The sequence below is a fragment of the Tamandua tetradactyla genome, chromosome 1 (genome assembly GCF_023851605.1).
Source record: "Tamandua tetradactyla isolate mTamTet1 chromosome 1, mTamTet1.pri, whole genome shotgun sequence".
Classification (NCBI taxonomy): domain Eukaryota; kingdom Metazoa; phylum Chordata; class Mammalia; order Pilosa; family Myrmecophagidae; genus Tamandua; species Tamandua tetradactyla.
In genome coordinates this window covers 121,807,228-121,833,024 of record NC_135327.1, presented here as the reverse complement: position 1 = coordinate 121,833,024, position 25,797 = coordinate 121,807,228, and positions in this window count along the sequence as shown.

Genomic DNA, 25,797 nt, shown 5'->3' with positions numbered 1-25,797 from the left:
CGAACCCCCCCATGAAACTTATTCCTGCAAAGGAGAAGCTAAGCCAACAGAATTATACCTAACAGTCACCCCGAAAGAGCCTCTTTTGTTGTTCAGATGTGGCCTTTCTCTCTAAGTCAACTTGGCAGATGAGCTCACTGCCTTCTCCCCTACATAGGATATGACTCCCAGACATGTAAATCTCCCTGGCAATGTGGGACAGAACTCCCAGGATGAGTTGGGACCCAGCATCATGAGATTGAGAAAGCCTGCTTGACCAAAAGGGGCAAGAGAGAAATGAGACAAAATAAAGTTTCAGTGGCTGAGAGATCTCAAACAGGGATGAGAGGTTATCCTGGATGCATTATGCATTATGTAGATATCCCTTATTAGTTTGTGGTGTATTGGAGTGGCTAGAAGGAAGTACCTGCAACTGTTGAACTGTGTTCCAGTAGCCATGATTCTTGAAGACGACTGTAGAAGTGTATAGCTTTTAAAGTGTGACTGAGTGATTGTGAAAACCTTGTGTCTGATGCTCCTTTTATCCTGAGTATGGACAGATGAGTAAAAAAAATAAGGACAGGGCGGGCCGCGGTGGCTCAGCGGGCAAAGTGCTTGCCTGCTATGCCGGAGGACCTCGGTTCGATTCCCGGCCCCAGCCCATGTAACAAAAACGGAGAAACAGAATACAATAAAAACAAGAAAATGTTTAAAGATGTTTCCCTTTCTTCCTTCCTTCTATCCTTCCTTCCTTCTCTCTGTCTTTAAAAAAAAAAAAAAAAAAAAAAAAAAAAAAAAAAATAAGGACAAAAAATTAATAATAGGAAGTAGGTAAGGGGTAAAAAAGAAATTAGTAGATTGAAATACTAGCTGTCAATGGGAGGGAGGGGTAAGAGGTATGGGATGTATGAGTTTTTCCTTCCTTCCCCCAGAAAGCACCTTCCCCCATGTCCACCTTCTCTTATCCCTATAAAGGAATTGTAGCCCTGACATGGAAAGGTCTGTGCTGCCACCAAAGTGTTTGAGTCAATTTCCTGAAAGAGAGGGGGCAGGATGCCCTCCACCTCTCTGTGATATCTTCTTTGCTGCTACCTTTCCCCCACTTCCATCCTTAGTTTTCTTCATATTCTGCACTTCAAATTTCTATTCTGTGTCGAACTTGCTTTTTTTTTGTAATGAAAAGATGACATTGTCCCAAGAGCCAAAAATAAAAGGGAATTGAAAAAGAAAAAAAATTAACTAAACATCCATTAGCATAATAGTAATTATGAAAAGTATTTTAAAATACTTCTGTTTCATCCCCTAAATATTCTATAAATGCTAAACATTTAAAGTTCACTGAACACGTGCTATAATACTTGAAATTTATTTTATGTGTTACTGAAAAATACTTCTAATTTGTCAGGTAATTTTTTTAAATGTTTAAGACTATTTCCATGAACTAGCCAAGTTTTCAGAATGCAGTAAAACTGAAAATAATCACTGTCCTTTTACAAAGTCTAGAAAATATACAAAATCAAGTAGATAAGCTGTAAAAGAATGTGATGATCATAGAATGTTCATCTAATAGTAATACTATATTTCTGACTTCTAAGAACATTCTACATGCACTGCAAGGATACCATTTCTTGACACAATAACATTTATCTATAACAAGTTCTATGTATTTCTCAGAGATAACACAGCTCCATCCTGATTTCAGCCATGTTGAACATATATCATAATGAGATATTAAAAGTTATTTTACATTTTAAAATATAGCACTACCATTTGTATTAGTTGATAGTAAATGATAAAAAATTTTCATATACCAAGATTTCCATCAATAAAATATAGTTTGCATTATTTGAGATTCCTGCCTGTACTTTTTTAATTGGAAAGATTTTTATAACAAAATTCTTCCTTCATGTTTACATTAAGTTTTTCAGTTTTACTTCCTAATCATATTATTTTATTTATAACACAGTTTTATTATTTGCTTCATTTAAATGACCTTGAGTTTGTGGTCTTCTGTGATAATGTCTAGTCATAGTCCTGAATTTTACAAGAATACTTCTAAGAAGTATGTGTTGAGTATTTTGATCATTGCGTCTAGCTATGTTTTTGTAGTGCTTATACTTGCCACAATCCTCACAAGTCATTTTTCAACTAGAGAGACTGCTTTAATATATTTTTATGTTAATTTCAAAAAAACCCGGGGAGTTTTACCAGATTTAAATATTCATTTCATAGCAATTCACAATGAATTTCTTGCTGTGGCTGACTGCATGTCAATATTATGACAATTCTAACAATTTGTAGTGTTGAATATTTTATATTTTCCATATCACCTTGATTTTTTATTTTGATCATTATTTCAGTCATTATCTTCAGTTACTACACTTTTGATTCTGTAAGGAACTCTCATTTTATAATAGTCAATTCATTAGCTTGATGGGCCAAGCAATGTAATTGTATATTCATTAAATAAATATGATAAAACTGAAAAATCTGCTTGGTAATTTCCGACTGCTATAGAGCAGATTCATGTGGCTGCAAGATACCCTTAATCCACTCTGCCATATGATGGCTTACTTCTTACAAATTCCCAGCCCTCTTACTGGGTGTCCTTGGACACGTTACTTAACTTCTCTGTGCCTCAGTTTCCTCATCTATAAAATAGAGATAATAGTAATATCTATTCACAAGACTGCTGTAAAATTTTTTTGTTAGTTTTTCTATTGCTGCCATAACAAATTACTACAAATTTAACCTCTTAAAATAATACTCATTTACCAAAAAAAATTTTTTTAAATAATACTCATTTACTATCGCACAGATCTCTAGACAGAATATGGGATAAAGCATAGCTCAAATGGGTCCTCTGCTGAGAGCCTCAGAAGGCCAAAATCAGGGTGTCAATAGGGCTATGTTCCTTCCTGGAGATCTGGGGATAAATCTGCTTCCAAGCTCATTCAGGTTGTCAGCTGAGCTCGGTTCCTGAAATTGTAGGAATGAGGTCTCCGTTTCAATGCCGGCTGTCCATCAGGAATCAGTCTTTGTTCCTACAGACATATGCTTTTTCCTCCCCATGCTTTCAACGTGGCCTCCCTCCAGCAAAGATGGGTCAAGTCCCTTTCATGCTGTGAATCTCCCTGCCCTTCCCTTACGCTGCATTTCTCGGACCTCTGGGCAGAGAAATCACTCTGCTTTTAAGGGATTGTGTGAGTGATTAGACTGGGCCCACCCAGATAATCCAAAATAATCTCTGTATTTTAAGGTCCGTTGCCTTAATCACACACGTAAAGTCCCTTTTGCCCTGTAAGTAACAAAGTCACAGATTCTAGAATGGGCATCTTTGAGGGATCATTATTCGACTTACCACAAGAGTAAATACATTAATTCATGTAAAGTGTGAAAGCAATGTTTGATCCATATTAGCACTAATTTCATTTTAATAATAGTGAAACTACATAAATGCAGTGGCTTGTGACATCATCTGAGCCCAGCATTTTGTACAAACCCATCATTAGTATTTGTTATTACAATTGACTGGGCCTGTATTAACCTATAACGTTTAAAAAGATGCATTGCTCCGTCACACAGTCATTTCTGCGATGTTAAATTCAAATCCTATTTTTAATATATTTAAGAGCTAAAGGCAAATTATCTTTCAATTGTGATTTATAACTTTGGAAGAGGAATTTTATATTTATAACCAGGAAGATAATTGAACTTGACTACTCAACAGACTCTGGGGATTGTTATCACAGTGACTTTAAGAAGTTAAAGACAACCAGCCAGGCTTGGCAACACATTCAAAGAAAAAGTTGTCATTTTAGGTACCTGCTTGATCAGAAACTCAGACACAGACATGTTTGTAAGTCTACAGTGGTTCTTAGTAAAAGGAGGGCCACGCTGATGTTCTAGAATGGGATTCCATTTCTATTTTCAAATGACTTTCAAATTACAACATAAATTTAAAATATCTCATGGGGAAGAAGCAGACCCCTGATCACACATGGACCCCACCTAGAAAATTATTTAGGCTTCAGCAAAGTTTTCTATAGAAATATCATGTGCTACATATGCTTAGATGAATCTTCTACTCCGATTTGGACTCTTCAAAGAAAGAACTGTGCTTTTTAACATTTTGGAATCTCTTCATTCTATATAGATACCATAAAAAGTTGGTTAAGTGAAATTGAACACTTTGCTTAATAAACTCGGCTAAGTAAAAGAAAAATAAGCTATAATTCAATCTCCATAAATATGTTGGAATTTTCATTTTGGCTTATATGTGAGGTATAATTAGTTCTTCAATTTCACAGAGTAAAAAGCAAAATGAAATAAACAGGAAAAATTCTGGGTTGCTGTTTCATTTTATGTTTCATCAAAATATAAAAACCTGTTTATCTAGTGCTACATCCTTAGCAAATGCGTTTTAGCATTTAATTTTCTGTTTATTGCTATAAAAGAATCTGTCATTACTTTGATGTGGCAGATGAAGAGGCAAAAACCTATCTAGGATGTTAAAAGCTAGTGGCAGAAAACATAGAGCAAACATATGTGTACACACACACACACCTTACACATACACACCTTACACACACACACCTTACACACACACAGCCCTCCTGATCAATATGGCCCTCCCAGATTTTAGATTGACATCTCTCAAATACTTTAAGTAACAAGGTGGTTGATAAAGAAATATATCCCTAGTTAAGACAATGGTAAACTGAGTCATCCTGAGAAGAACCTCCAGGGCAGAGAATAACTGAGACTTGCCCTGATTCTCATCTGAAGTCAATACTAAATTGAAAAGTTCAAATAGAAAAGAAAATTTAAACTATTGAGTGGTGGAGGGGAGAGGCAAAGAACTAAGAGAAACTTTAAAAGAGAGGGAAAAATAAAAATAAAAAAGCAAACAAGCCGTTCGGAACTTGCCCCTGGACCATTTATAATTCCTGGTATACCTCCGTTTCTGAATACTTGTCTCTTAACTACCTCGGCTGCAACTTATCAACTGGTCGTGCGTTTAAGCAGTACACAGGCTAGACCAGGACAAAATAGTAATCAATGGGAATTAGTTCCAAGATGTCCTACTGATTGTGTATAAAACAAGGACAATTTAGGGTGCATCACATTGTTGAAAAGTGTGTTTTCTTTCACAGCTGGGGTCATTATTTAAGAGCATAGCAGCTTGTCCTTGCCTTACTAATGACTGTTCTCCTGTCACGTATGGTGAAGTCTCTGACTTTTATTTATCGCCTGCTCTGGAACCCTGTGTTACAATTACTGTCCCTCTTAGGGTGGGCGGCTGGTGCTGGGTGGAGGGAAAGACCATCAGGTGTGGCTGTGAAGGAAAGGAGGCGCCTGACTAATGGACGAACTATCCTTTTACAATCCAGTCTGCACAAGGAGTAATCACTGGCAGTTCCTAGGGATTTTCACATGTACCTATCAATAAGAACAGACTGGATCTTGCTTCTGATCACTGCTGCTTTGACCTCTTCCCATGCTGCATACATATGCTCCCCAAACTTAAGAGTGACAGGCCAAGTCTGCAGTCTACCTCAAGATGAAAAAGTGAAAGCATTGTACTTTAGGTTTTGGGTTGGGCCTCAACGTGCTGCTCTCAGTTTAGCATCACAGCATGTTTTCTCCCTGGGTGTTTTTTAATCACCAGAGTGGCTGGGTCCAGGTGGTTTTGAGGACAAGCCACCAGACTTTACCACAAACCACCTCCCTCCTCCAACTCTCAGACTTTATCACAGACTCTAGTTCCTTACGACACGCTCTTTTGTTGTGGTGGTCATGCTGTGTTATTCTGTCTTTTGGCCTCAGTTATTGGAACTATTCATGTTTTTCCCATAGAAATATTATCTGGCCCTCTGTAAATCAGTCATTGCAAATTCACAATGGAAGGTACCTAAAATCTGTATCTAATATCAATTTCAACCCTATTTAGAAAACCAAGGTCCCACCATATGGGGGAATACAAATAGAAAACACAGCGATCTTGGGGTAGAATAAAGCCCAGTGGCCCCCACTGGATTATGCTCTCTAAATGCAGTCTCATAATGTACTAATTATCCTTTTTGACTAAGGGCCCGGTTCTGATGGGAAATACATGAAATTGTAAGAAAAACAGAATACACCCCAGCCAGATAGATAACCGTCTGAATAAGGAGTGACTGTTGCTACAACTGGGTCACTCTTAGAAAAGCAGGAAGCTGAATTCACACTACTAAGCCTCAGTGGGGGTGGGCCAATATGGGAAAGAAAGCAAGAGTTAGATAGAGGAAGGGAATTAGTTCATGACTCATGGGGAATTCATGTCTCAGTCAGAACTGGATTATAGGGACAGGAGCTGATAATACGTGACCCTAACCCACTGTTAGTATTGCTGTAAAGACTTATAAAGCAACTGATTAGAGATGCAAGAAGGAGGAGATAAACATTTTAGCAACTGATCTTAAGTTAGAAATAACACATTGGAATGTATAATAGATGTTGGGATGACTTTTAATAAAATATTGTATAATGAAATTAGAAATCAAATAAAACTGAAGTCACAGCTAAAAGGTCACAATTAACTAATTTTACTTTTTTGAGGTAATAATCTTGGATATTTATAAATCATGGAAACACCAGAATCTCAGCATACATTTCAACAAATCTCAATTTATAAAAGTTGTTTTGCTTAAGGGAGTAAAGAATATACCTGTTAGAATTATACCTTCTTGTTTTTCCCTTTTGGGGAAACAGTTCAGGCAGCCTGAGAAAAAGAAGATTCAGAAGTCCATAGCACTGCTAATGACATTTAACTGCCAGTGATTATTTCTAAACTATTAACTTTTATGAAAGCTATTTGGATGATGACTGATGCTTAATAATATTGGTTTAAAAAACATCTGTGGATAAAGACCAAATCCTCAAGGAAGCTTCTTAAATTCTGCAGTCTTCCCAATACTTCCGTTGTTTTATAAAGGAGAAACTTGGGGCAATAGTTTGTTGTTGTCACATTTTTCTTTTCTTGCAAGATTCTTTTCTCTTTTTAACATTAAATACCTTCAAGGATTGTCCTCTGAGAGCACAATAAGAAGATTTTCAAAATTCAGGCAAGAATGGTTTGAGTACAGTGAAATCGGGAACTTGTGTAGTGCTTGGCACACAGTAGGAGCTCAATAACAAGCTGCTAATAGACTTATACTAGCTAAGGGAGATGCTTTAACCCAATTGAGAATTGATAATTAACAGTATAGGAATTAGGAAGAAAAAGCCAAAGACAAATTCCAAACAAAATACGCCTGTTGCACACCCCTTTTGAATTTCCAGTTCCTTTTACAGTTTCTGCTTATGATGAAACTGCAAATAGGTTCCAAAATTCCTAAGTCAAATCCAGTTGCTACTGAAAAGAGTTTCCAAAGTTCCTAAACCAAGTCCAGTTACTAATTCCTTGAGAAAAATCAATCTTATTTTTCTAAAAATCATAATTTTTTCTAAATCGTGAACTTAGAGTTATTTAAGTTTTACCTAACTAGCCTCACAACTCAAACTCTGGAATATTTAAGAGCATTATCTAGAGATCCTTTTAAGGATACTTAAGGATTTTATGAACTATATAAAGCAGTTATTACATTCTAACATTTTAAATTTATTTTTAAAATATTAGTCCATTAAAACATTTCATTTCTCTGATCTGATTTCTCCCTGAGGCAAATATGTACCTATATTCCTGTTTTGTAGAGGATAAATAGAAAAATGATTCTCAGAAGGAAAATCATTAAGTTCTCCTCCCTGGAGGTAGCTGGAACTCTACCCAAGAAGACATGAAGTAGTGTTATTTCTTATAGGTAACTCCAAACAATTCTTATTTTTGAATATGCCTGTATCTCCGGGTTGAAGTTAAAATGCTTACATTTCTGTTGGCTACTGTCTCGCTCTTCAAAGCACAAGATTGCACTTCGGTTTCTGCACACCTTCACAGGAAAGTCCTAGGGTATTCACTCATGAGAGCTAATTCCTCTACCCACAAGGGAAGGTTCTAAAACGAACAAATGCAGACTTCAGGAAGGGTCAAATCCAGAGGGCAGTGCAGAGACAACAAAACACTTTCAGTGCAACAGAGAGGCAATTTCAAGGAATTGCCAGGCAGCATTCAGAAGACAGGCAGAGATAACCAATATTTGTCATAAAAATAAGGTCTGCCAGCAGCAGAGTAGTCTCTGTTTAATGAGGGCATCACTTTTGCTGCTTTTACCCAACTTTAGTAGTAGCTCAGAATTAAAAAAAAATACCATCTAACTCTCAACAGTAACTTTAACTTTTTAAAATACTTTTTATAGATAGCTCAATGTTATCCTCAAAACCCATCTATAAGAGATATTTTGTATATAGGATCACGAGTACACAAAACAGTGAAGTGACCGTTCTAAAATCACCGGAAATTTAGTCAAGGTCATATTCAGATATCATGATTCTTAACTTTAGGTTCTGTGTGTAATTAATACTGCCCTTTTTACAAAAAAGAATTTAGACTTCTCATCTATGCCCGCGTGAAGGAGACATTTGGAAACCACAGACTCGCTAATTATCTACATCCTGAAGCAAAATTTTAGTTAATCTTCACCATTTATTTTCATGGACGAATTTGGTCATGCTTTTACAAAAATTAATTCAAAGAAGAAAATTCGTTGGCAATGATTGACTCTAATGAGCAAATATGAAGTTGCTACATTAGTTTTCCAAAATAGTGCCCTTTATATTTCTTCCTTAGAAGTAACAATTTCTTAGAGAATAATTAGATAGCATTAGTTCTTGCCATCAAAAGTCATGGGGAACTAATTACATAAAGTTGAATGAATAGCTTAACTTTGTTGCATGGCAGGCAGTGGCTAGGCTACATCACCAAAAGCCCCCATGTGGATATGAATGGACCCACGGGACCCTACAGGCAGAGGCAAGCAAGTGTGCAGTGTGACAGAGGATGGCCAGCTGGCCACAGAACCCTACTTCCTCTTCCTTCTGTGCTACTAGCTAATGCAGGTGGCCACACAACTTAATTCTAGCCAAAGGAATCTAAGCACAAGTGAAATATGAGAAATTCAGACCTGGCCCAACAATAGTTGTCTCCCAATCAGGAACACTGATTTTAGAAGTTATGTAAGAACCAAAGTGCTATCATGCTTGACCCAGTACACATATTAGAGCTTGCTTGTGACCCAGATTAACTTTACTTCAAGTAATGTATTTCCCAGCAAATGCACAGAGAAGGAGACTTTGTATTAGAGTGGCTTAACAAGAGTTCAGAACTTGGAATATGGGCATTAAGTCTTGAGTGACGTGATTTTGCTGAGTAGCAGAATTATTGTCTTGCACTGAATCATAATCATAAGACTATAGTTGCAGCTCATTCCATAGGAGCTAAACACCTGGGTAAGTCCTATGTCCTGCCCTCTCCCTGAGCACTGGTGAACCATCACCATCACCCTGGGTGCATCCTCATGAGGAATGAAAGGAGGCCACGATAGCGCAGATGTTTCTATTGTTGATGCTCCTTCCTCATTTCCCTTTGATTCTTGATAAAGCTCATGAATAGAACATACTTGTTCCTTCTGACATCAGTAAGCTGAGGCCCAGTCTTCTCCAATAATTTATGTGTATAACATATAAACATAAAGCAGAAAGTATGAATGGTAATCAAAAAGCAACTTCACTTTCACTCTTACTGCACCTGTATAAGTGTGCTTTGGGGTTCTTTTTTCTCCTGTCCTTGAATGAATTTTGGGAAAGTCTCATAATTTCTCTGAGTATTTTTATGTGACGCATAGGCTCAGTCCAATCATTACTATGGCAAATTCAGTATTATAATTAAAACTTTAAAGTTCATTTAAAGATTTACCTTCAGTCCACCTAGTTCTTCCGCATACTTGGCTGTCTGCAATGGGAGAGTGAGGCATTCCTTTCTATTCCATGCACTTAAAACTATTACACATATTTAGACTTAGAGGAACAAAAGGACTGTCAATATTATCATATGAAAATATAATATCTGATATCTTACTGAAAGATATAAAATTAAATTGGCTTAACGTCTATACTTAGAGAAAACTTAGATTAAAATCTCTCTCTCTGTTAATAGTCATAATCATACCTTAACTACCACCCATCAAAAATTATAGAACATCAGCCAAATAATATTGTAAATTCTGGACCTCAAATCCTAATTTCATCAACAACAAGGGTATTTGAATTTAGGAAGAAAATAATGTATTTTCTTACTGAATTACAATTCAGTGTGGGAATGTTTACCTCAGGCAAACATATGAGATAATATTAAAAATGCAATTTTTTCTACAGCATAAAAAAACAACTAAAAATATTCCAAATCACAGAAATGATGAAACCAATGAACTGGAACATATTTCAAATACTTTAAATTTCAAAGTATGCACTTCCAGTTCTACACGCAAACTTATGCTCAAAAAAGACAATACCCCTACTTAAGATCTAAATTTCATTATAAGACTAAACGTTTTGAAAACGATAATCATTGTAGCTAGGTGAGGGGTGTGTGGGTGTTCATTATATATCTCTTCATTTTGTGTATGTTTGGAAATATATGTAATAAAAATTTTCTGATAATTTTGATTATTATTTTAATAAAGAAACTTATTCTTGAGCCAATTAATTTTAACAATAGGTAGGAAATAAGAGTGACCCTTTCTTTGGAAGTCAGCTTCTGAAAGTAGAATAAATAAAGTAAGATAAATATGGGCTGAAAATAAAATTGCCAATCAAAGGGGAGGACCATTTCTACAAAGTGCGGCAGATCTGGTATCACCCTCATAACAAGTTGATGCATACATAACACAAAGAACCAGAAAAATCTGAAGTTAGATCATCAAATGTCCCAGCAACTTTCATCAAGGTAAAATACTCCAAAAGTATAAATTGACCTTTTGTGTTGGGTTGAATTTAAATGGCCATTTTTATTTCAACCATCCATAACAAATAATCTAAAGGACCTGATTTAGATGATAAATTTCTAACTGGGATAAGGACAGCATAGTCATTAGAACATCACCCTATGAAAGCTTTCAAGAGACCTGGATTCTAATCCTGATTGGGACCTCTGCCCAATCACCAAAGCTGAGGGTCAGTCTCCACGGAATATGAGAATGAGACGGGGGAAGAAGTAAGGGGGCTGCATAAAGGTATTTCAAGCAAAAGGTAGAGCAGATACAGAAGGCACTGAGTCATGAAGGAGTTGCAAGCAGTGTGAGAAACTGGTATATGGGGTGTCCAGTGAGTAGTAGGGAGAGGAGGTAAGCAGAAGTTAGGGCAGGAAGGTGTTTGTAAGCCATGGGAAGAAATATACTTATCCTGAAGGCACTGGGGAAACACAGTATGATTTCAGCAGTGGAGTGATCTGGTGTATTGTAGAAAGAGAGTTCTAACCGAAATGTGGAGAGAGGACTGGAGGGTGAGGGAAAAGTGAGGGGAAGAGAGTTAAATAGTGAGCTAAATGCTACTGCCAACATCCAGGTCCAAAATGATGAGTGAAAATGGAGAGAGAGAATGGATTCTAGACATATGAAAAGGAACTTTTATTAAGACCTGGTTACTACTTGTAAGGATGAGTTCAAAAAGATGAATACCAAATTTCTGGATCAGAGGATGTGGTAAATAGAAACTATGCCCTGCCCCACAAAGACGTCCACATCCTAATTCCCAGAACCTGTGAATATGTTTTATGGTAAAGGGGAATTAAGGTTGCAGATGGAATCAAAGTTACCAATCTGTGATTTTAAACTAGATCATTCTGCATTGCCCTTGTGGGCCCAATATAATCATCTTAAGGGTTCTCAAAATAGGAAGGCAGCAGAATGATACCGTGTGGGGAAGACTCAACAAGTCATTGCTGGATCTGAGATGGAGGAAGGGAACCACAATCTAAGGAATGCACACAACCTCTAGAGGCTGGAAGACGCAAGGAAACAGATTCTCCCAAGAGTCTCTAGAAAGGAGTGACCCATGCTGACATTTTTATTTTAGTCTAGTGAGACCTCTTTCAGACTTCTGAAATCATAAGATAACAAATTTGTGTTGCTTTAAGCCACTTTTTTGTAGTAATCAGTTATAGCAGCAGTAAAAAACTAAAACAGATACTCAAGTAGGTAACTGTGACCTTCAGGAAAATGAGGATTATCTAACAAGGGTCAAATTTCTGGGTGATACAAATGGTGAGTCCAGTTTCAGCTGGGCTCCTACCGTGGTAATGCAAGTAGCTCCTGAATAAAGAGGCCTAGCTGAGAGGGAGAGTAGGATCTGAAATCCAACTCAAGATTATTTTCTAAGCCTCACACCCCTCCTTGCAACTGCATTTAACTGTAAAGAAAGAGAACTTTTTGTAATTCATTTTTTATGGAGGGGTACCCTTTTCAAATTTATTCAAAGATGTTTCCAGTGGTAAGCCTGAGTTTGAGTTTTATTGTTGTGTTAGTCAGGGTTCTCTAGAGAAACAGAACCAACAGGAGAGATCTATAAATATGAGATTTATAAAGGTGTTTCATGCAACAGTGGGAATGGAAGAGCCCAAAATCTGTAGGGCAGGCTGTGAAGCTGGGGGCTCTGGTGAAGGGTCTGGATGAACTCCATAGGAGAGGCTTGCCAGCTGAAAAAGCAGTGAAAGAGTCTCTCTTCCTCCCTAAAAGCCTTCAACTGATTGGATTATCTTGTGGGAGGTATGCCTTAGTTTATCGCAGATGTAATCAGCCACAGGTATAATCAATTGACTGGTGACTTATTATACCAGCTTTCCAGTTTATCAACCAGCCATGAAATATCTTTGCAGCAATGGTCAGGCCAGTGCTTGCCTGACCAGACAACTGGGCATAGTCATTTGACCAAGCTGACACCAGAACCTAAGCATCAAAATTGCATTTGAGTATTTGTAATAAAAGCAACAAACCAACCAAATCTACGAGGGAGCAGAAATTGTGATTAGGTAGAAATTATACAGAAGAGAAACAAAACAGGAGTGAAATTAGAAGTGGAAAGAGAAGTGGACAGAGAGAAGCAGACGCATGGAGAATCCAGAAATTTGATGATTGAAGTATGAAAATGAAGAGATGAATTACTGCCTTTGCATCCCCCAAAGCTGCCTTGGATCTGGAACAAACTATGAATTCCATTCTATATTATTAAGCCAGTTGCAGAACTGTGATTCTTTGATATAATATCTCCATTATTGCTACATCTACCTTAACAATAAACACCCAATGCTTAAATTAGATTAAGTTTCTATTCTTTGTAACCAGCAATTAAAAAAACATAACAATATATAGTCAGATCAATATCTCTTCTTTCTCTGATTTTCCCTAAAATCTTTTTATTAGACTTTTCTTGTGAAAGAAGTCACACAAACATCTAGTGTTTAAAGAATAACGTCAACAACCATATAACAGCCATCCCATAATATCTAAAAGAACATTGGCAGTGCCTTAGAAGATGCCTGCACATTCTTCCCCAATTTCATCCCTCTTTGTATAACCACAATCCTATCTTTGTGATAACCAATGCCTTATTTCTTAGTAGTTTCTACAACTATAGATGCATCTCTAAATGGTAAATTGCTTAGTCTTATCAACTTCTGAACTTTATATGAATGGAATAATGCTGTAATATTATATATACACTTAGTTGACTTGCTTTTTCACTTAACAGGACATATGTGAGAGTTTTCCATGCTGATGTATTTAACTGCAGTTCATTTATTTTGTTGCTAATCTTTGCTAATATAAATATGCCAACAATTTATTATTGTTGATTGTAGAACAATCTGCCATTGATGAACTCTTGATTTATGTAGATTCTCTAGATACGGCAAGAATATTGCCTTATTATATGAGTCAATCTACACTCTCCTATCCTTTTGTGTGGATACTCATTCTCAACATGAAAAAGTCAGAATGGATATTGCCCAACTTCCTTATGGTTTGGGAGAAGGATTAAAGGAGAAACTAAAACATGCATGTTCAACATTTTTAGGTAACGTCAAACTGGTGTCCAAAGATTTTGAATCAATTTACACTCATATCAGAAATGTAGAAAGTTCCCATTGTATTATATCCTTACTAACCTTGACATTTCAGACTTTCATTGTTTGTCAATCTTGTAGGCCTAATTTCAATTTTTTAATGAAACAATGTCTATGATTTTAATGGCTAGGAAAAGGAAGAAGTTATGTGATCCTATGAACCTGATGATTTTCCTGAAGTAAATGAAATATATTTTAGTTGGAATAATATATAAAAATTATTTCTTGGAAACATACAATGTAGCATGTTATATTACATAGCTTGGGAAAATTTGTTAATTTATTTCTCTGAGTGACAAGTTGGATAGGGTCTGTGTTAAGAGAAAAATACTTGAGCAAAAATGTATCTATATAGATTTCTTTTCCCTATTAGAAATTAGTTGGAGGGAGCCAATAGTTGCCAATCTTTCATTTGCCAATCTTTTATTAACATTAACTCCTTTACTCCTCAAAAAAAAAAAAAAAAGAAAGAAAGAAAAAAAAAGAAACTCTCATGGCAGATGTGGCAGCCTGGAGCTATGTATCCCAGAAAAACACATTCTTAATCTTAATCCATTCCCGTTGTTTTGAACTGACTGTTAATTGGTCTTTTGATGAGGTTGTTTCAGTTAAGAAGAGGTCCAACTGAATCTGGATGGGTCTTAATCCTACTAATCCTATTACATTACTTATTCCCTCATGAGCAGAATGAAATTCATACACAGACCGAAAGCCATGGGAAGAAGCCAAAAGTCAACGGAATCCAGAGCAGCCAACCCTTCCAATGATATTTGTTTTAGCAGCCAAGAAACTATAATAGTTTTTGTACTGTAAGGTGGCATACAGAGGCCTTAAATGTGGAACTACTTCGGAATTGGGTATGAGTAAAGGCAGAACTCTAGAACTGTGAGGTGCTCAATAGAAAAAGCCTAGATTTCTTTGAAGAGATAGTTGGTAGGAATATGGGCACTAAAGGTACTTCTAATGTGGCTTTAGAAGGAAATGATGAATGTGTTATTGGAAATTGGAAGAAAGGTGATTTCTAATGATCACCTGCCAATCTCCAATGACCATCTCCAATGACAACAATTTCCCCACTGGTCCCAAAATAGAACACAAAGTTGATCATGGATGCAATGACACCCTCTGAAGTGAAGGACTTTTCCCTCAGTTGCTGGGAGTGTTGCTGGCAGCTGACAGCACTCACCTTTTGGCCCTTAGCAATCTCCAGGAATTGCCCTCAGCTGGAGAGAACTGCTCTGCCCAAGGTCACACCTTTTCTGTGGGGGCAGTCTGCATTAATTGGTGAGGGAGCCATCGAGGTAGTAGTATAAAAGTCCTGGATGTCACCAGGCCTTGTCGCAAATGTTCACTGCCCAACTACTCCTTCCACCCAGCGTGCTTCCTTTTTCCCTGCACACATCCCCTAACACCTTCTGCATGCTAATCTCCATCTCAGCAACTGTTCATCAAAGAAACCAATGTATGACAAAGACAGTCCCTTCTATTTTTTTAATTTAATGAGAAAATAAGGAATGGCTCAGGAATCATAAATTTCCTTATACTGAAAGAGTACAGAGTTCGGGTGTTCATAGTTTCATTAAAAAATGTTGATGGTGATTTAACTGAAAAGGTTAATAGCACCTATACCCATTCTTGAATAAATATGTTTAGAGAAGACAGTTTTATTTTTCATTTCTTCTTTTCCAACTTTTAAAGGGAGTTTCAACATTTACCACAGCCATTTTGAGCTTAGCTTCATGCCCCTGATTATTAAATTCTGAAAACAATCATTCTCTTTGTATAGTGATAACAGCAATTTTATTAGCTTTCTGTCCCAAGAGATTTCTAGTCTCTTTTTCCAACCACCTTGATTGGCCTTAGAAACCCCAGGATGAAATTTTGTAAATGCCAAATTTGCTTATTTAAGGAGAATTGATTTGAACGTATGTACTCACTTATCTGATATGCTGGGAATCAGTAGTCATTCAGCTAATCAAAAAAGCCAATCGTGAGGAGTCACAAAATAATAAATGCCACTTAAATATTTTAACTTAAAATGCAAATATATGTTCATTTTGGTCTGGATGGAATTGTTGATCCCAAGATTCCAGGGCTGGACTCATCCCTGGGAGTCATCTCCCATGCAGCCAGGAAGACTCTCACCCCTGGATGTCATGTCCCACAGAGGGGGAGTGCAATGATTTCACTTACAGAGTTCAGCTTAGAGAAAGTGAGGCCACATCTGAACAACAAAAGACGTCCCTCAGAAGTAACTCCTAGGCTTATCCATAAGTAGGCTAAGCTTCTCTGCTACTACATAAACTTCATAAGAATAAGCCTCAAAATTGAGGGCTTGGCCTATAGATTTGGGTGTCCCTAATGTTTGACACAGTATCAGGGGATTCCCTGATGGTAAAGTTTAATAGTTTCATATTTTTTCTCCCATCCCTCAAGGGACTTTGCCAATACTTTTTGATTATCTGCTTACTATATTCTATAATAAGTATATTCTATAATCTTAGAATATATAGAACATATATATTGACATATTATAGAACATACTATATTCTATAATATTCTATATCCAGGTGTTCTAGTTTGCTAGCTGCCAGAATGCAATATACCAGAAACAGATGGCTTTTAAAAAGGGGAATTTAATAAGTTGCTCGTTTACAGCTCTAAGGCCGAGAAAATGTTCCAATTAAAACAAGTCTATAGAAATGTCCAATCAAAAGGCATCCATGCTGGGAAGGCACCTTGGTTCAAGAAGGCCGATGAAGTTCAGGGTTTCTCTCTCAAGTGAGAAGGCGCATGGCGAACACAGTCAGGGCTTCTCTCTCAGCTGGAAGGGCACATGGTGAGCATGGCATCATCATCTACTAGCTTTCTCTCCTGGCTTCCTATTTCATGAAGCTCCCCGAGAGGCATTTTCCTTCTTCATCTCCAAAGGTCACTGGCTTGTGGACTCTCTGCTTCATGGTGCTGCAGCATTCTCTGCTCTCTCTGAATCTCCCCCACTCTCCAAAATGCATTCTCTTTTATAGGACTCCAGAAACTCATCAAGACCCACCCAAATGGGTGGAGACATATCGTCACCTAATCCAGCTCAACAGCCACTCTTGATTAAATCACATCATCCAGGGAGATGATCTGACCACAGCTTCAAACATACAGTATTGAACAGGGATTATTCTGCCATTACAAAATGGGATTTTGAATAAAACATGACTTTTCTAGGGGACATACATCATTTCAAACCAGCACACCAGGCATTACATTAAACTAAACAGGATTAAAGGTGTTCATTCTTATTCTGAGATCCCCATGTTTCAATTGTTCAAATGAGTTATCCAGACAGATTGAGTTAGATCATGTGCTATAGAAAATTTAGGTTCCAGACAAAATAAACCTTTCTTCCTTTGGTCTCAAAGAGTAGGTGGTTCTAAAATACAGACAATGTCTTCCTTACCCCTATGTTCTGAGTTACCTTAATCCTGACCTCAGCTTCATTCTTATCTCTAAATACCAGGTTATAGATATATAAAACAGCTTCTCAATATCCAGAAATAATAATTACCACTCCAGACTAATTAAGTCTGCTATAAGAGCTTAAAATCTAGGCCCCTGTTTTCTTATAAGTATTTTCTAAAGTAGACCGCACAATAGTTGTTCTTTCATTTCTGGCTTATTTTGCCTCACCAAATGTCCCACAGGTTCATTCACATCATTGCATGCCTCACGACTTCATTCTTTTTTGTAGCAGCACAATATTTGATCCTATGTATACACCATTGTTCACCAATCCACTTCTCAGTCAGTGCATCCTTCAGCCACCTGCACTCATTAAGTATTGTGTATGATGCCCAAAGTTCATAGTCCATCAACACTCTCAATGGTAGATGATTTCACTGTTCCCAAGAGAAAGATAACCAATAAACACACCCTCACCAAATGGGAAATCTAAACCTCTCCTTAACTCTTGTCCCTCCTCTCATTATTATCCCTGCTGCTACTGTGGTAGTGCTGGTGTTTTCCTGTTAGACACGACCCATAGCATGCAATAGCAGTTTTCTCCCTGTATCCTGGACTTAAACACTCTTTGCAAATGAATCATATCCTTGAAATAGTTCTTGCAAGAACTTATTTATATTTCTAATGTTAATCAGTGAGACACACAGACATACAACCACTTTCACTCTTGTTCACCTTCAATATGGTAATATTAAAAAGTCATTTAATTTTCATAATTTTTATCCAATGCCCCCTCTCTAATCTCTCTGTAATGCTTATTGCTTCTGGAATATTGTGGAAAGAATCCTGTTCTATGTGGTCCTCACAATATTTTTTTCAGAGAGTAGTGAGCCAGAGTTTGTGTCTAAGACAACCCAGGATACTATCCCCTATACCGAATCATTGAGCAAATTGAAAAACCTGGAGGAGCCACCTTCCTTAAAACTCTGGAAAAACAGTTAAAGGGTTGTAGTAACTGGGAAAGAGCTGAATTAATAAAATGCAGTTTTAAAAAACAATAGGAGAAGCTCCTGGTACCCTTGATGGCCCACGGCCACCCCTTCTTCTGTGTGGTGTGGAGCCAGCCTATGCCCCCACTGTGACTTCCTGGCCCTGCTCCAGAAGGGGCAAAATAACCCCATGTGCATCCTGCAGTGCCTGTGGACTGCTATCAGTCACTAGGGTGGGAGCCTGAAAGACTGAACCAAGGAACTCATATCTGACTCACCCTCCCAGAACTGTCCTGCAGGCAGAAGCAGCTTATAAACAACTAAAGCAGTGTAAGAAACAACTAAGAAGGAAATGTCCTAAATGTCCTAGGCCAAAATATTATCATCATTAAGACACAAAATAGATCACCAGGGGGAAAGTCTATTTTGTAAGAGTGGACTTTACGATTCCTGTAAATGGGTGAGTTTCTAAGGCCACCTGTGAGCATAAGCCCAGGACAAGATGCAAGCATGGTAAAGACAGAGAGATCATTGCACTTAAATTGTGCCTCAGGATGATTTTTTTTAATGAGTGCTAAACTCTGAAGGAGAGTGCCAGCCAATGTAGAGCCACTCTGTAAAGATTATGAAAGGCAGGTTTTCTTTTCCCTTGGTTTGTTTTTCTTAGCTCCCAGCACAACAGAAAATTCTGTCATAGCACTAACTAGATGCAAACTTAAGGAAGAAACAGCTCAGGGATTGATTCCCAGAGTTAACACATTAAAACATTAAATTGTACAGTGTCCAACAAAAGATTACAAGAAAAAGAAACAGGAAAGGATGGCCCATCCAAATGAGCAAGTTCATTCCAAAACCATCAACAAAGATGACCAAACTAAAGACAATAAAGGCTTTAAAATAATTATTTTCAATATGCTCAAGGAGATAAAAGAAAACACATAGAAAAAGTTAAGAGGATATCAGGAAAAGGATGTATAAACAACATGAGAATCTCAATGAAGAGATATAAATTTTTAAAAAGAACAAAATGGAAATTCTCATGCTGAAAACCACAATAAGTGAAATGAAAAATTCACTAGACGTTTTCAACTGCAGCACTGAGATGTCAGTGAACTTGATAAGATAATTGAAATTCTTTAGGCAGAGGAGAAAAAAAAAAAAAGAATGAAAAGAGTGAATAGAGCCTAATAAACCTGAGGGACATCGTCAAGTGTATCAGTATGCATGATGGGAACCCTAGAGGATAATAAAGACAGAAAGGGGCAGAAGACATTCAAAGAAATAAAGGGAGACCATGCAATGCTGATAAAATAGTCACTTCAGCAAATGATTCCGGGAAAACTGGATATCCACATATAAAGAAAAAAAGATGGACACTGTGCTAGTTTGAAACAGTTACATACCCCAGGAAAGCCATGCTCTTTTAATCCAATTTTGTGGATCAGACATATTGTGGGTGGGATCTTTTGATTAAGTTCTTTCCATGGAAATGTAACCCACCCAACTGTGGATGGGACCTTTTGATTAGATTATTTCCAATGGAGATGTGACTCCATCCATTCAAGGTGGTTCTTAAACAGTTTACTGGAGTCTTTAAAAGAGCTCAGAGAGAGAGAACTCAGAGCCAATAGAGAGCAGAGGACTAGACACAGATGTTTGAAGATGCAGAAATAGAATACCCCAGGGAAAGCCAGAAAGACTGACAGGAGTTGAAAGAGCAGTTTGAAACCAGAAGCCAGGAAAGAAGCATAGCAGACATCACCATATGCCTTCCTATATGATAGAGAAACCCCAGATACCATCGGCCTTACTTCAGTCAAGGTATTTTTCTCTCAATGCCTAATTCAGACATTTTTTATGGACTTAGAAGTGTAAACTTGTAACTTAATTAAGCCCTTTTGAAAAAGCCAATCCATTTCAGGTATATTGTATTCTGGCAGCATTAGCAAACTGAAACAGACCCCTACCTCACAACATATAAAAAACTAACTCAAAATGGAGCAGAGACCTAAATGCAAGAACTAAAGTTATAACTCCTAGAAGAAAACATAGGAAATCAATTTCCTGTGTGTTAAGCAATTGTTTCTGAGACCTTACCAAAAGCACAAGCAAGAAAAGAGAAAACAGGCAAATAAGACTTCATTAAAATTAAAAACTTTTGTGAAAAGGACTTTATCATGAAAATAAAAAGACAACCCGTAGATATTGGAAAAAATATTTGGAAACTGCATGTCTGATAATAGTTTAATATTCGGAATATATAAAGAAGCCCTACAATTCAACAAAAGAAAAACATCCCAATTTAAAAATTGACAAATGACTTAAATAGACATTTCTCCAAAGAAGATATTCAAAGCACATGAAAAAAAGTGCCACATCATTAGCCACTAGGGAAATAGAAATCAAAACTACAACAAGATACCATTTTACACCAACTGAAATGGCTGCTTCATAAAAAATAAAAAATAGATATTAAAAAACAGAAAATAACAAGTATTGGAGGATATGTGGAGAACACCCAGTCATCACTGGGAATGTAAAATGATGCAGCCATTGTGGAAATTTTTCAGTTCTCATAAAGTATAGAATTACCATAAGATCCAGTTATGCCACTAGAGAGTATGTACCCAAAAGAACTGAAAGCAGGGACTCAAAAGCAGATATTTGCATACTGATGTTCAAAGCAGTATTATTCACAATAGCTAAAACAACCCAAGTTAGCATCAAGTGATGAACAGATAAACATATACAAGCCTAAACTTCCCCTTTCAACCACAAATGCAAAATATGTGGTATAGACATACAATGGAATATTACTCAGCCACAAAAAGGAATGAAGTTCTGATATATACAACAACATGGATGAACCTTGAAGATATCATGTATAGTGAAATAAGCCAGACACAAAAGTACAAATATTATATTTGTATAATTTGTATATATTTGTGGGAGAACAGAATAGTTCTATTTCAAAATTACAAGTGCAAATTTAAATAAGGATATATAGATCTGTAAGCATGTTTATATCTGAACATGATAAAAAGCTTGGTAACAAAGCAAGCAAGAATTATAAGAACCTTAACTGCGGTAATAACCATGGAAATAAAAACAGGATATGGCAGGTCCAAAGGTCTTATGGAGAACAGGATCAACAATACTGAATGTGACAATATTTATTGGCAGGAATGGAAAGCCAGATATTTCCTGGGTAATTTGATGAATACTGATACTGTCAATCCCAGGATAGAATGCTCATTTCAACACATCAAAACTAGCAAACTGTAGTCTTTCCTTGACATGCCAATTCTCTCTCCTAAATCACAGTGCATTTGCACCTGCTAGGTCTTTTGTATTAAATGTCACTTTATTCTCCCTGTGTCTGCCTACAAATCTGCTTCAAAGTGACATCAAACTGTTTTTGAACTTTCTGGCATCTAAAAGTTCCCTTGTCTTGACTTACTCCTCCTACTTCTATATATATGGTTCCTACACTTTTTACTGTAATTATTTACAAGTCTACCTCTTTGTCCTCAAGGATAAGACTGTATCTTACTCAGCTATATTCCAGACATATTCCTGGAATAGGATATGGGTTCCACAGATGTTTAATGAATAAGTGAAAGTGAAGATGTATTAGACTTGGTCTCTAGAATATGAAGTTTGGAAATATTCATTATGCAGTAGGAAATACATGTCAAGAATAAAGGGGGAAGAGAAACTGAGACTGGACACGGATACAGATGTGGGATTGATTTAGGTCACTGTGAAAGATGTGGGCCAGAGAAAAATAAAGATTAATAAAGGTAAAAAAAAAAAAAAAAAAAAGAGGAATGGATAAAAGGAAAGGAGGTAGGAAAAGAGATACAAGAAAAGAATCACCAGACTAGGAGGAAAATCCTAGAAAGAGTAGTTTATAGAAACTAAGAGGGAAAGATATTCTAGATGGAGGAAGTTGTTAATGGTGTCCAACAATGCCATGTCTCTATAAAATGTGAAAATAACCCTTTAAATAAAACTCAGGACTATGCTGAGACCTAGATGGGATCACACATGTCATAATGCCTAACACAAAGACAGAGACAAAAAGGCTAACAAATAATTACTTCAAAATCAAATATGATGAGAATTGAAATGAGAATACTGGGCCTGGCAATTAGGAAGTAGATAGCATTGGCCATTGTTAGAACAGTTCCACTAGTAAGATAAGGGCAGAAGTGAATTTCTGTGAAACAATGAAAATGTAGTGATAAAATAGACCAGTAAGTAGATACTTTCTAAGAACTGCATGGTTGAAGGAGAGAAGACAGAACTTGATAGGCAGGATTGTGCAAGCAATGTTTGGCTTGTAGGACCTAAGACTTTTTAGCATATATATATATATATATATATATGTATGTATATATACACTGAGAAGAAAAAACCAATAGAGTGGAAGAAATATTAGACCAAGATGAGAAGAGAAAAGGAGGCATTATGAATAGGTGAAAATAGCTATGTGTTTAAAAGAAAATTAAGTAAGTTACAGGATGTCTCCCTTTTCCATGGAGTGGCACACTTAGTTTCCTGCTGGCTGTGAGGGACTGAAGGGTGGTTTGGGGATTAAGAGAAGTCATTAAGTGTGCCAAATAGACAGGAGAGCTGTTGTGGAATGATTAAAAACAATAATAAAGCAAAGACTATAACCAGCAGCACGTATCTGTCAGCGGTACCTGCTCTGATCTTGCCCATCTGACCATAAAAATGTCATATCACTCACAAGGTCAGTTTTTCCTGCTGGGGATGATTTCTAGTTGTCCAGGATCTTGACCTCCAGGGCCAAAATCAGAGTGCGGCAGAGCTGTGGGCACTGAGAGAGCTGATCCATGCTACCACAGAGCCCTGGACAAACTGCTTCACAATCAAGCCCAACTACGGTTACCACCACTTGTGTTCAAAGTATAGGATAATAAAAAGGTCATTTTCATTTAAATGTTTTATTTGAATATAGTGGTTCAAATATGAAGTTCCCAGCCTCCCGAAGGTTACATAAGGAAACTGCTTCTGGGTTTCACAACATCATTTCTAACCATAATTACAGGAAAATAATCTTAGTGTGCTTTGCTCCTTCCAGGTCATTTCAGAGTTTTCAACAAAAGCTCTGAAGTCAAGGACTTCAGCTCTTCTATATCCTTTCTAGAAAAAAAAGCTTCCTTATCAGCCACTCTCCATCCTGCCCAACCAACCTCAATCATAGACTCCTTAAGGAAGAGGCTTTGTCTAGTCATTGATTTCGATAGGTTCCATATATCAATATTATCAAACTTATCAGGTTCAAGAAATTCTTAAAGATGGATAATGAGATAGGTCCATGAGGAGAATCTGATCTGCACAAAGAGGAACCCCCTGAGCTGGTTTGAAAGGATGTATAGAGCCTAGAAAAGCCATGCTTTAATCAAAATCCCATTTCATAAAGGCAGAATAATCCCTATTCAATACTATATGTTTGAAACTGTAATCAGATCATCTCCCTGGAGATGTGATTTGATCAAGAGTGGTTGTTAAACTGGATTAGGTGAACGACATGTCTCCACCCATTTGGTGGGTCTTGATAAGTTTCTGGAATCCTATAAAAGAGGAAACATTTTGGAGAAAGAAAGAGATTCAGAGAGAGCAGAGAATGCTGCAGCATCACGAAGCAGAGTCCACTGGCCAGAGCTTTGGAGTTGAAGAAGGAAAATACCTTCCCAGGTTTCATGAAACAGGAAGCCAGGAGAGAAAGCTAGCAGATGACACCATGATTGCCATGTGCCCTTCCAGATGCGAGAGAAACCATGACTATGTTCACCATGTGCCTTCTCACTTGAAAGAGCCTGAACTTCATCGGCCTTCTTGAACCAAGGTATCTTTCCCTAGATAACTTTGATTGGACATTTCTATAGATTTGCTTTAATTGGGACATTTTCTTGGCCTTAGAACTGTAAACTAGCAGCTTATTAAATTCCCCTTTTTAAAAGCCATTCTGTTTCTGGTATACTGCATTCCGGCAGTTAGCAAACTAGAACACACCCCCATCCCACCCTGCCATCCAGATAACCAAAGGACCTAGGGCTCCTTCTCAGGCCCATCCAGGCTTTGGTTCACCCAGCCTGCTTCCTTCTTTAGCAGAGGCCAGCACCCACTCTCACCCTCGGGTTCCCAGGTCCTCCTCAATAACTGGATACAGAACGGGTCACATTCTTCTCAATTCTTCTCTCCCCAATCCTTTCTACTCACCCTCCCTACCCTTCTGTTATTCTTATATTTCAGTATGGTATTCCTTGGCATTAAATGGAAAAGAGAGGAGGTGATCAATATAATAAATGGGTAGGTTACAAATTTTAAATTATTTCACAAAATTCCTCTGGCGCTGTAATTCCTGTAACTGGAAGCGTTTGGGTTTCAGCTGTCAGGTTTGACTCCCCAGGGCCACATAGATGCCCAGGGTCAGCAGCTGTGCAGAAGAAGGACTTAATCCAAAGTTTGCCTGGCCTCAAAGCCCACATTTATAATATCTAGGCTACTCTGGTTGAAGGAAAAGCCCAAAGGCCTGCCAAACTAAATTACCTTTCCCTGACAGGTCTTATTCTTCAGGATGGAAAACTTAACTTTCATACCTTTTTCTTCCTCAATATTATCTATCAACTATGTTTATAAATATCTAAGTATTTACTGGAATGGGTCTCCTAAAGGGGCCTTCTAACTTTAAAAGATAGATACAAGTTTGGCCTTCCAGTGTCAAAGCAGCTTGGGTTTTGTATTAGGGTTCTCTAGAGAAACAAAACCAACAGGATACATATGTGCATATATAAAGAGATTTATTATAGAAAGTGATTCGTGTGACTATGGTTATTGGCAAGTCTGACTTCCATAGGGTAGGTACAAGCTGGGAACTCGATGATGACACTGAATTACCTAGGAGAAGCTATAAGTTGAGAACTCCAATGAAGGTGACAACAAATTCTCCAGGAGAAGCTGGCTGGCTAAGAGGAGAGACATTCTGCCTGCAGGAATCTCAATTCTCCCTTTAAGGTCTCCAACTGAATGGATGAAGAGATTGGTCTCACTGCTGAAGGCAAATTCCTTTGCTGATTACAGTCATCACCAGCCATAGCTCTGATCAACTGATTAATGATTTAAATGCACAAAATACCCTCACAATATGATCAGGCCAGTGCTTGCTTCACCAAACAACTACACTCCATAACCTAGCCAAGTTGGCACACGAACTTAACCATAATGGGTTTATGCTAGCAATAAATCACAGACTAT